Here is a 13,512-nt window from a genome sequence, read left to right as displayed (position 1 = left end):
AAATTTCTTTTAATAATGATTCAAAAGCACCATTATATCTTACAAAGCACTAAAAAACATTTCACAAACCCACCTGACCCCGTGGAACAACTCTTTCTCAAATGATCCAAGAATCCCAGGACATTTTCTTATTTTTAACATGTGGCAGTTGCCAGACTAAACACCATAGGAAGTAGAACTCCCTGCCCAGTCACTGTACTGGGTAAATGCAGCTCAACCCAAGTCTAAAAGTAAAGAAAGCCAAGGCATTATATTCTTGGAATATAACAGCACAGGGAAAATATTAGAACAGAACAGAACCTACATAACAGGCAGCAACTTAGGAACTTTTAAAAAAGTTAATGTAGACTCAAGCCAGAGAGGATTTAGGATGAGTACTTCCCTGCCCCAAATGCCCCATCTCCAAAGCGCTGCTGTGGAAGACAGACAAGTGGCTGCTGTAACTGACAAGCCCGTCAATATTATGGCTTTCTGGCTCCTGTAGTTCTACCTGTGAACTCAACAGAACACCTTCCCAAGTGGAAGGTGTAGCCCAGGCAGTGTACCACTGCTGACCTGGCCTGGCACTCTCTCCTACATGATCACTGGGAGCTGTAATGCTCTGTATTTGTAAATTATCTGTACACTCATTCAGCAATCTTGTCTCCCGAATGTGACTGGTCCAGTTAGACTGAAGGTACTGAAGCAGAGCACCACTGAGCAGCCCCAAAGCCCACAGCGTGTTGTGGAAACTGACACGAAGCACCCTCGTTGCTGAATGTTTCCTCCACCTTATCCGAACAGGTGAATCCCCTGACTTCCCTGTCGTAATCTCCAGGTGTAGAAAACGTGGAGTACCATAGCCAAGTAGATCCCAGGAAAAGAAGGAGAAACCATGAAATGTCAGGCTGAATCCATACAGACCCCAGACATCCTGTGAGCAGCAGGCACCTCTCCCGAGCACTGAGCTTGCAGAGTTAACCAAGCATTGCCAAAAGGCCTTCAGCAGAAATCATCTCTGACACAAAAACAAGTATTACATGAAGTTCAAGAAAAAAGCCACAAAGCAAAACCCCAATAGAAACTTCCAGCAGTCCCGTTTTGTGTTGTTCGGTTAAACAATGTATAACTGCACCCCTCTCCTCCCTCTGCCTGTCCTCTTTATTCCAGGCGACATCTTCCTCTGCCCACATTCATTACATTTCCAAAATGATTTTTCCGAGTTAAATGAACTTCACATCTTATGCTCTGCTGCAAATGCTCTTAACCTTTTTGGAGGTCAAAATCTTACTGAGAATCCCATCAAAACCCTCTGGCTTTCTCTGCAGGAACAGGCACAATTTCAAGGAATTCACATATGTCCTGGGTCCCCTGGAGGTTAGAAACCTCTGTCCCAGTGGCTGCTTCCTTCTATCTCTTTTCCACATTGAATTTGAGAAGCACTTGGCAACCTACCTCTATTTGTGAAAATTATGTAACGAACAAATTTCAAGAACCCATAACGACTTCTTTTGATGGCATGGCCCATCCATCCCATGGGTATCAAAACTCTAAGGGGAAGCCATCTCACATAAGCTCAAGACATTCAGCCAGTCTGACACACAGCAGCCCTGAAGGACGACTCCCTCACAGATTATGATACCTGCTCCCCGTGCTCGCCCTCACACATGTACCAATGTGACTTTGTGGGGACCGCTGAGACTCAGTCTGTTACAATTGGCATCAGTTGCCACCGGCAAGTCATCACAAGAACCTGACCTTGGTAAGCACATTTTACACTTGAGTGCTATTCATCCGGGTGACACCAAGCGGGGGTTGGGGAGGCAGGAAGACAGACAGTGACAGTGCCAGAGCCTGCTGCCAGGCACTGCCCCCCATCCCACAGGCTGCAGAAGCTGCCTCACCCACACAGAGAGACTGAGCCTGCAAAGCCAAATTTCTGAGCTGCTGCTGAGACTCCCATAAAAAGCAATGCTATTTCTAACCTCCCTCACCATGGAAAAATACACATGCCACCAAGCAACCCAGAATCTCTGAAAGGTTTATTTTTATACTCTTCCCCACGCCCCCTACCCTTACCTCCCCCACAAAATTTTTAGGTGGAAAATTTGCTAGCTTTTTAGCAGTTTGACACTACTGTGCTAGGCATGGGCTGACGAAACTGCAAGCATGTTTGATTTTAAAGCAAAATGAAAAGGTATTTTTCTGATACAGCTCTGAATGAGTCTGCTTTAAGAAAATGATATAGTCTAATAATAGAAGGACACAATCCAACAAATAGGCAAAGAAAATTCCCAAGTTCCCAGACCACAGACGGAAATAACGGCGCTAACAAGGTTCTCTTCCCTATCTCTAAAAGTGGCGCTCCTGCTTGCTCCACTTTCTCTTCACACTGCTGATCCTTCCTAGCTCAAACAGGGTACAAAACATCCCTGATGCCCTCTGGCGTTTCGATTTTTCTTTTGCTGCTCTTGCCCTTAAAGAATGAAGGGAAAGCAGTGAGATGGACTTCAGATCTGAGTCCCCTGACACTGTGTATACAGGTAGGCAGAAGGGAGGGAGGAAGAAGAGGAGAGAGAGTTGAGGGGGGAAGCAGGAGGGTCTGAATGAGGATTCGAGAACCCAAAAATTCTTTCCGAAGCCAACAGGCAACCCAGAACTAATCAACCTGGCATCTGTCCCGGGACCCCTCCCAATGGGAACGTTGGTGTCACTTCTCTAATGGCCAACTTGAAGGCTAGAGAGGCACCAACCCATCACTAACTGGCTTCTCATACATATAGGAAGTTTTAGTGTTACCTCTGATTGACCCTGCTACAAGTTAGGAAACCTCCAGCACAATACGGTCATTTACACCATAGCTCCAAATGTTTTTGTTTGATCACATTTTCACAGTTTAATCTGGTTTATTATACATGCCAAGGAAATATCTGGAGAAAATAAGCCTTGCTTTATTTACCAGTATAGAAGGGGGGACCTACACTCAAAGGTGTCCCTTCTCCCAGCACTACTGATCCTCTTTGAGTTTCCTTAAAAGTTTAAATTTCATGCAAAGCCAGGAAGCTCAGGTTAGGTATGTATGGCTAGCATCTAAAGTTTGTTTGTTTCTTTGTTTTTAATATTTTATTCATTTATTTGCCAGAAAGAGAGAGAGAGAGCACAAGCAGGAGGTGCAGCAGAGGGAGAAAGAGAAGAAATCTCCTTGCTGAGCAGGGAGCCGGAAGCAGGGCTCAGTCCCAGGGCCCTGAGATAATGACCTGAGCCAAAGCAGAAGCTTACCAACTGAGCCACCCAGGTGCCCCTAAGGTTTTTTTTTATTTTTTTTTTTTTTAAGATTTTATTTTATTTATTTGACAGAGAGATCACAAGTAGGCAGAAAGGCAGGCAGAGAGAGAGGGAAGCAGGCTCCCCACTGAGCAGAGAGCCCCATGTGGGGCTCGATCCCAGGACGCTGAGATCATAATCTGAGCCAAAGGTAGAGGCTTAACCCACTGAGCCACCCAGGCGCCCCCTTAAGGTTATTTTTTAATGCTGGAGCATCTCCCCACTGGGACCACAGGTCTTACACAGAAGAATTTCACACTGCTTCCTGTTCCTCACCATCTACTTCTGATCCTTTAAGGACCTTAAAGGAAAGCAAAAGAGAGGCAGGATTTTCTCCCATCTGAACCTTTCTTATTTGTGCCGAGAGCTAACCAGATCTAAGTCTGAGGTTCTTCTCACCAACAACGACAGGAAATGGTGTGGAAAGCTTGAATTAATTATTTCTTGCCCTACATCCTAGAAGAATTATGTTCAGTCAAGTCACTAGCACCACATTCCACCACACCTGGCTCCAACAAGAAGATGCCTCGTGAAATTCCTCAGCACACCTCCTTCACCCTGAAAGAGGACAGAGAGATCCATGCCTCTGCTCCCTCTTTTCCTCTGATCCTGCCAGCACACGGTCCCTGGATAAGAACTAGCATTTGGATGGCAAATACTGACATTTTATGCAACTCCTACTGTGCATGAATGCTGAATTAGGCAACCTCACAATAAGTCCACAAGATAAATATTATCCCATTTAAAGACGAGAAAATTTGAGATCCAGAGAGGTTCAGGACTTGTCAGAGTAGAACAGTGAAGGAAAGTGGCAAGGACAGAATTTGAGGCAAACCCGTGTTTCCAGCTACACCTTACAAATGTGAGGCAGCCAAGAAGTATGTGTCTTTAAATTTATCAAGGAGGTCACAACGGTAAACTTTAAAATACGTTTAATAACAACCTAAACATGGTAACCCAACCCTGTTTTAGAACCAAGTCCAAAAAAATCCATTGTACATTAAGACAGGCACATGCTGCAATTCGTGCAAAAATCCAGACCTCCTTGGGCTTTCCCAGCACAGCAGTTGCAGCAGAGTTGTAAGGCCACCTGTCCATCTTATCAGCCCTTAGGAATGTCTCACAGTCCAGCTGTGAGCTTCGAGAGACAGAATTTTACAAGTAACAGCACAAATATAAATTCCAGGACAGTCAGCTGTAAACCTATTTTAGAGGTGTGAAAGTTCTTGCAACACCTCAGAATCCAAGTATGGTGCCTGAAAATGGCCTGAGAGGCACAAAGCAACATGCAGGTTTGCAGAAAGGGATCTGTTCTTCTAGCCATTCTAACGTTCATAAGGAGCAACATAGCCTTGTATTTCATATAAAATCCATATACAGTAACATAGTCAAGAAAAAGATTTCCATTACCAATTTTGAAAGTTGCTGAAAATAACTGACAGAATGAGGTAACCCCATATATGGTGGGAAATCGGGTTCTTACGGAACTTGCAAGTATATTTCTACTTTTGTCACAATTCTGTAAATCGAGCGGCACGGTCCCACGGTATTTCAGTTATCCAGTAAAATTCTGTTTGAGGATGGCTTTAGTTTTTGGTGGGTAAGGTTAAAGAAGACTCTATCTGAGATGATGAAAGAGGACCCAAACTGTGCCCATACTCTCTTCAGCACTGGGAGAGATGGGTTGTTGCCCCCCACCTTAAGCCGGTGGTGGGCATGCCAAATTACAGAAGAAAAACAGCACGATTCATCAACACTCACCAAGTAATGGGTGCCTGGGTGGCTCAGTTGGTTAAGTGTCTGACTCAGGAAAGAAACACATACGGACTACATTCTCTCACCAACAGAGAGGAACTGCACCCAACGTGGACTCAGAGTGTGTGTGGCTTGTTATATACCGCAGGCTTCATAGCAACTACAATTTTAGGAAGGCTCCAAACTGTGAAAAGTCCATTTAAATTCAAGGGTCTGTGCGCCTCAGGGAGGAAGCACATTAAATCGCTCCAATTGCCCCATCTACTTCCAACTGCAACCATAAATAAAAAGTCTGGATATGCTCTGAGAGAGCATCCAGAGTGGGAATCTGCATCAATTCATTTCATTTGACAAAAGTTTTACTGAACTCCTCCCTTACACCAGACACTGCTTTAGGCCCTGGGGGTGGTGGGGGGGTGAACTGCAGGAGGGAAGGAGGGAAGATTCTTGCCCTTATAAAGTTTATAGTCTAGTAAAAACTTGGAATAAACAATGAGTCATACCTGGCACATTAAAATTTAGGAAAAAGTTGCACCTTACATTTTATAGAATTTCTTACTTTTCTGACAACTCTCATGTATTTCTTCATTTAATGTTCCCCATAGACTGGTGATTAGGCAGAACAAGAATCACTAAAATCAATTAAGAGTTGACCAAATAGAGGCACTGAGAGGTGAAGGGGTATGCCTAAAGTAAAAACCTGGCAGTGGGCAAGCTGAAGGAGGGTAGGCTTCTCCTGGTACCCTCCCAGCACCTTCGATGACTATCCCCCCAAGGGCTGACTCTGAGTGGGTCTTTGGGTCTGAGGATGTCCAGAGATGACCAAAATACACAGGTGTCACCTAAGCTTCTCCTTCTAGATAACCCAGTGCCCAGCCACTTACACCCACTCTCCAAAACACCAACACACAGGCACACAAATGTAAAACCAAATGCAGTAAATTAGGAAGTCAACCCCCTCTTCACAATAACAAACCACACGTGCTACCAGTACAGAGAAAGAAAAACCTGTCCACTGGATGTTACAACAGCTAAGAGAGAGAAAGGAACTAGTATTTATTTAATGTATGCTATATGCCAGAGGCTGTTTTAAGTATGATGGCTCTTTTATTTCTCATGGCAATCCCATCATGATCCCCATTTTCTGAAGTAGAAAATCAAACAAAACACAGAGTTTAGAATGACAAATAAAGAATCCCATTTCCCACTGATCTTAAATGTTTGTAAGTATCTGGGCATTAAATGCTCAGGCTCAGCAACAAACAAGCTGAATAGTAAGATTATTCTTTTTTCCAGTAAATCTAGAAATATGTGTTTTATATACATTCTCAGCTCAAGGTGAATTACAAACAAAAAAGAAAAGTCCAAATTTAAGCTGATATCATGCATTCCTCCTACGGGAAAAAGTTAAATTAGTAAGATAGTTTTTGTGCCTAGATATTGCATGACTTTCTTGAAAGGTACAGCATCTCATAACAGATAGTGCTGTGACAACCTCTACTTCACAGTCATTATCAAAGAGTCTCAAGTTCTACTCACCTTTTAAGCTGTATGAAAACTGATGTGAGTTCTTGAGAATGGTCTAATACGGAGACAATGGTGTGATGTTACAAATACAGAGCTTGAAATGCTAAAAGGAAAAATAAAGAATTTCAGTGAACCACTTCTTGGTTTCTTTTCATGCACCCTCCCTTTCCCCAAGTTCCACAAAAATAGTTGAGAACTATCACAATAAAAGCCACAATACCAAAGTGATTAAATTAAGAACGTAAAGATAAACATCAAATAATAAAGGAAGAGAAAATTATAGCCAAATAAATAAATAAATAAATAAAAACAATTGAGGTCAGGGACCTGACTGAGCTAGGGACAAAATCTCCTTATGAGTTTTTGAGCAGCCACAAAGGGCACCCTGTTCTTATCTTCCAAACAAAAGAGACACAACTTACTCCTCTCAACATACATATAATGTATGTAGAGACATTTTCTTCAATGAGGGCCCAGGAACAAATAATGAACGATACCTTTATTGGACATTTTTTTTTTTTTTAAATCTTAACAGTCTGAATTATCTTGTGAGCATAAGGATCCACACAATCCTTAACTGTAAAGAGAGGCAGGCCCAGGGGCACATTTTTCCTCCCATGAAATATGTTTAATTTTGTGGGAGCAATACGGACCCCTGCTTAGGGAAGACCCTTAGGGGAATATCCATGGTACTGTCTGTAAGGCTGTCTTGACACCTGCCCTTTACCCCGTTGGTAGAACATTCTCCAGTTGGGCAGTCCAGACTTTGTCCAGGTCCACTTCCAGTTCACACAATCTGTCATGAGCATCCTCATCTCACCTCAGTGAGTATGCTCTAGGTGCCTCACACCATTCCAGATCACGTCAGGTGACTGCCCTGTGCCTTACAAAGCAGTTTTGGGTAAACTTGGTCAACTCTGCCTCAGATACCACAAGCAATTCTCAGCACCCAGGCTGCCAATGTGTAGGATTACACTCCTGTCCAAGGTTGAATAAGCCACCATCTGTCTAGCTTGTGTGCTGTAGCATACTCTCCAGGAGACTTGTCCCTTAAAGTGTGTTCCTACCATATGTCACTCCTAAGTGATCAGCCAAAGCCAAGACATCCAGATAAAAAATGACCGTGTCTAGCCAGAGGATCCTGTGAGATTCCTGTGGAGGTCCACCCCGAACACATAAGACAAACCCCTTGCTGTTTTTATGTAACTCCTCAGTACCAATACCACGCACCCACAGACATTACTTTCTCCTGTTCATGATCTACTGAGACGGGGGAAAATAATCCACTTCGGGTTTTCTAAACAGTAGTTTTTATTCCTCAACTGGGATTGTTCTCATCAGTCTTCCTAGGATCCAAATGTTCAGACTTATTGAGAAAAGAAGGCGGTGGAATAACCAGAAATGTACTGAGGTGGCCAAAATTACTCTGGGGGGCAGGCAGAGCCTGTGACTTGCTTCTAACCAACAGAATATGGCAGAAGTAATGAGAGGTCATTCCCTTAATCAGGCAGTGCTGTCTATACAAGACTCCATCTCAGCAGACTAGAGAGTGACAGACTCCCTTTTGATCTCTGAAGAAGTGAGCTGCTATATGGTGACAAGGACTCTGAGGAGGCCATGTGGCAAGAAGGTGCAGGGTCCTCCAGGTGCTGAGAGTCACCAAGCTGACATCCAGCAAGGAAACAGGAACGTCAGTCCTATAGCTACAAGGAAACGAAAGCTACCAACAACCTAAATGATCTTAGAAGTGGATTCTTCCCACTCATGCCTCCAGATGAGAACATAGCTGGGACCACACTTTGCCGACTTCTGAGATCCTGAGTAAAGGACCAGTTAAGCAAGGCCCAGGCTTCTGACCCGTAGAAACTGTGAAGTAATTTATGGGCATTGATTTAAGCTACTATATTTATGGCAATTTGTTATGCAGCAACAGAAAACAAATTTAACTTAGTAAATAAGCATAGGGATATATAAAACACATACATATATGTTATATGCATACATAATTGGTACAATACAACAGCCCTTCCTACCTGCCTCATCCACAATAAGTGAAAAGTCATTTCTCCTACTTGACTATAAACTCCTTCAGGGAAGGAACCACATCACCATCACCCTGACATCCCCCTGGACTCTGCAGGGTAAGAGGCACATGGGAGGCTCTTACATTTTTTTAAAGAAGCCAAATTAAAAGAGTTATGACTTGTCAATCCCTAGTTTTCTGCAATAAGGCCAAAGCAACAGAATTTATGCAACTCTTCAAAACAGCACTCAGAACCTCTAAATTAATTCCAACTAGGTGGAAGACACTTAGCCTCATGCTCTGCCCCCAAACAATAAATGCATAATTTCTCCAGTACTTGTTATTTAATTTTACCTACAAACCTGAGTCAGTGCTTAAAATGTTTCTCAGTAGTCACCACTTTTGCCAAATATCCTTGCCTTTCTTCTGGCATTTAGCTATCTAATAGCTAAAGGTTAAAAACAGAAAGATCCCTAAGAAATTTTCCAAAGGAAGAATTTGTTACTTGTTCTTAATTTCCCATTCATATCAATAATTCATTCCCAATCAAAATGGAAAAAACTGTATAGGTCAAATAACCCAGCTCTAATTCTGAAACAAAATGCTAATCCAGCTTCCTGACAACCTATATTAAAAGTGCTTTAAGACTGATTTCTTTATTCGACAGGTGTTGGCAAGGATGCAGAACGAAGGGAACCCTCCTACACTCTTCGTGGGAATGCAAGCTGGTGCAGCTAGTCTGGAGAACAGTATGGAAGTTCCTCAAAAAGTTGAAAATAGAGCTACCCTATGACCCAGAAATCACACTACTGGGTATTTACCCCAAAGATACAAAGGTAGTGATCCGAAGGAGCACGTGCACCCCAATGTTTATGGCAGCAATGTCCACAAGAGCCAAACTATAGAAAGAGCCTAGATGTCCATGGACAGATGAATGGATAAAGAATATGTGGTGTATATATATTTACATACAATAAAATATGCAGCCATCCAAAAAAAAAAAAAAAGAAAGAAATCTTACCATTTGCAATGACATGAATGGAACTAGAGGGTATAATACTGAGCGAAATAAGTCAATCAGAGAAAGACAATTATCATATGATCTCACTGATATGAGGAATTTGAGAAACAAAACAGAGGATCACAGGGGAAGGGAGGGAAAAATGAAACAAGATGAAACCAGAGAGGGAGACAAACCATAACGGACTGAGAGGAAAACAGGAAACAAACTGAGAGTTGCTGGAGCAGAGTTGTGGGAGGGGTGGGGTGGCCGGGGGATGGACATAGGGAAGGGTATGTGCTATGGTGAGTGCTGTGAATTGCGTAAGACTGATGATTCACAGACCTGAACTCCTGAAACAAATAATATATTATATGTTAATATAAAAAAAGTTTTTTTATTTTTAAACAGATGATTTTTAATTCTCTTAAGCAAGATTTTACTTAAGCCCTGTTTAAAATAAAAGTTGAATATGTAAATATATTTGGTTTCTGCTATCCTTAAGAGATAAATTGTTTTTTATTACAAAAAAGATTGTGACTAAAGCTCTACTTTAGATTTTCAAAGGACTGGTTTAATAAAAGAGATATTTTAAAAACATTCAAATCAATTAAATTACTTAAGAGACTACAAAATAAAAATTTTATTCACTATAGAAAGCTATCATACTCTCCTGAAGTCTATATGCAGGATTGTATTATATATTCCCACTCCCTCATCAATCACTCAGCAAACTTTAACATTATCTCCAAGGTTCATCCCTGGGTGCTGAGCAGTGTTTTCACACTCAAGCCAAAAGAAACTAAAAACACCAGTTCCGTGACAGAGGAGGCAGAGAATTTCAATAATTTCAATTCACCTCTTCTTCTCAGCAAATTTTAACTCTCTTGGGCCCAACTCCATGTGTGAAAATAACCAATGACCCACACCATGGAACTTCACCCTGTGCAGAGAAAGAAACAGGCTAATTTATAGACCCCACCCAGGTCTCTCCACCCTCAATTCTAGTAAGTACATGCCTTTTCCATAATCTCAAACAGCTCAACACAAAGTCCAGAGCTTCAAAGGAAGAAGACTGAGCAATAATATCATGCCCCCACCAAGGAAATTAAGCCTTCAGTAGAATGGTTCACCCAAGAGAATGACCCTTAATGAGAATTATTCAGCCTAGAACCTCAGAGAAGATGCTAGCAGAGTTCTTTACACACAGACCACACCCTGCTGCTTGAAGCATTTGAGGAATCCATACATAGGTTTTTTTTTTTTTTTTAAAGATTTTATTTATTTATCAGAGAGAGAGGGGGAGAGAGCGAGCACAGACAGACAGAATGGCAGGCAGAGGCAGAGGGAGAAGCAGGCTCCCTGCTGAGCAAGGAGCCCGATGTGGGACTCGATCCCAGGACACTGTGATCATGACCTGAGCCGAAGGCAGCTGCTTAACCAACTGAGCCACCCAGGCGTCCCCATACATAGGTTTTCAAAGTGATAAAGTATGGTCCTGAAGGGATGATGATCTCACTAGCTCCAAGCCATCTTCTTTTTTTTTACTTCTTCTTTTTTTTTAATTTAAATTTTCTTTAGTTAACATAGAGTGCGATATTGGTTTCTGGAACAGAATTCAGTGATTCATCACTTACATAAACACCCATTGCTCATCACAAAAAGTGCCCTCCTTAATACCCTTCATCCATCTACCCCATGCCCCCACCTCCTTCCCTCCATCAACCCTCAGTTCATTCTCTATGGTTAAGTGTCCCTTATGGTTTATTTCCCTCTCTCCCTTTGCAGGCCCCCTATGTTCACCTGTTTTGTTTCTTAAATTCCACATGAGTGAGATCATATGACATTTGTCTTTCTCTGACTTATTTCATTTAGTATAATGCACTCTACCTCCATCCATGTTGTTGCAAATGGCAAGTTTTCATTCCTTTTGATGGCTGAGTAATATTCCATTGTGTGTGTGTGTATGTGTGTGTGTATATATATATATACATATGTGTATATATATATATATATATATACATATACATATGTATATATATATATATATATATACATATGGTCACATCTTCTTTATCCAACCATCAGTCGATGGACATTTGGGCTCTCTCCATAGTTTAGCTATTACTGATAATGCTGCTATAAACATCAGTGTGCATGTACCCCCTTCAAATCTACATTTCTATAAACTTAGGGTAAATATCTAGTAGTGCAAATGCTGGGTCATAAGGTAGTTCTATTTTTAACTTTCTGAGGAACCTCCATACTATTCACCAGAGTGGCTGCCCCAGCCCAAACCATCTTCTGAATGCCATGTTCCCAACACGTTTCCAGCAGTTTACACAGCACTGTAGGTTCAGTGGTCACAGTCTGGGAATCATGAGCTGCTGAGAGAACAAGACTGAGGCAGAGTTGCAGGTATTCCTGGAAAGTAACATTAATCAAGGAGGTTGCCTCCCTTGCCCCAAGAAGGGGATACATGAGTGGCAATAGACTGAAACACCATAAGGGAAGTGAGACACATTTATTCTCTATCTTCACAACATTCTCACTTTCTCTTTAAGGTAAAGGAAGATATTTATTCCTGACAAAGGTTAAGCGAGGAATCTGGCAGTGTGCCTTTCTCTGAAACCAGACTGGCTTCCAGCTGGGAACTGTAGCCATTTAAAACACAGTGATGCCCGGAGACAAGAGAGCCATTTTGTATAAATTATAAGTTGGGAGAGAAAAAAACACAAAGTAGTAGGTAAATACTTCAATGTTACACAAAGAGATCAAGGAAAATAGAAAACAGAGGTCTCTTTCCCAAAACTATACTGACTTTACATCTTTTTTCAGAAACATTGAGGCATTCCTTAAGGATGGACCTATACTTCCACCCCAGATGCATAAATTTTGTTAGGTACATTTTCACGACATAAAATGTGCATGTCCATTTATTCAACCCAATTTGAGGCCGCCCTGGGAAAGGATCAGGCCTCCAGGTAGCATCAGCTGCAATCTCCCTGCAGAGCCCAGGGTGAGATGCAAAGAAGATTGAGGAGTGAAAGGTTCCAGCCGCAGAGCCAAGACCAACAGTTTGACAAGTTGTATCTTAACAAAGCATCAACCATTTCATGGGTGCCTTTCAAAATCGAGGGATGCAGAGGAAGAAGACAGCTTCGGGCAACTCCCAGTAGACACAAAACCAGCCAGGGCCACGACTGAGGAGAAGGATCCCAAAGCCAGCTGCCTTCTGTCGGCCCTCTGCCTTACTTCTAACAGAGAATTCTGTTCCCAAAATAGAAACGAAGGACCTCTTCAAAGCAGATGCAACAAAGAAACAGTCCCATCCCGCTTGCCAAGAAGAAATAAGGCACGGCGACGGCCAGAGCCGAAAGTCATCTCTTCTGGAGCACAAAGGGCTGGATGAGAGGCCCTTGCTGAAGTGGTCAGCCTCCTCAAAGAACTGGTCCCCAAGGCCCCTCGGGGTGCACCTACTGGAGTAAGGCAGTGCTGGCGGGCTCCCACACACACCTCCTCCCCCCAGCACAATATGGCAACAGCTCTGAGGGCTGTACTCACAGGACAGCGGGACGGCCAACAGACCTTCACAGGCTCTTCCCGCCCCGCCTCGCCCTTCAACCAAGAAACTCTTTCAGTCAAAGCAAAAACAGTCCATCTGCCTATGGCTAAACAGACAGGTTTTCTATCTTCCCTGCTGTTTTGGCTTGAGCTCTTCAGGCTGCAAAGTTCTGAAGCTCCCTTTGCAAAGCTTTATAAAGGCCGGAACTATGTATGAGGAAACTAGGACAAGGCCACCCCCAGGCAGCTCTGCACTGCGAGGAAGCACTGGAGCCAACATGGCAGCTCGAGATCCTGCCGGGTAAAGTGACGCGGCCTCTGCGCACGCGCGCACGCGCGC

General features: G+C 42.8%; 1 protein-coding gene across 8 annotated transcripts in view; it reads right to left on the bottom strand.

Annotated features, from left to right (window-relative positions):
* The window catches only part of LDLRAD4 (low density lipoprotein receptor class A domain containing 4), a 417,129-nt gene that overhangs the window by 352,981 nt on the left and 50,636 nt on the right, over positions 1–13,512 (bottom strand). For all 8 annotated transcript variants that reach the window (XM_059139069.1, XM_059139067.1, XM_059139075.1 and 5 more), the window contains exon 2: positions 6,598–6,688. The gene's annotated coding sequence lies outside the window, so the exon portion shown is untranslated. The remainder of the gene's footprint in view (positions 1–6,597; positions 6,689–13,512) is intronic.

Source organism: Mustela lutreola, chromosome 11 (genome assembly GCF_030435805.1).
Source record: "Mustela lutreola isolate mMusLut2 chromosome 11, mMusLut2.pri, whole genome shotgun sequence".
NCBI classification, from domain to species: Eukaryota; Metazoa; Chordata; class Mammalia; order Carnivora; family Mustelidae; genus Mustela; species Mustela lutreola.
This window is presented reverse-complemented; position numbering and strand designations above follow the sequence as displayed.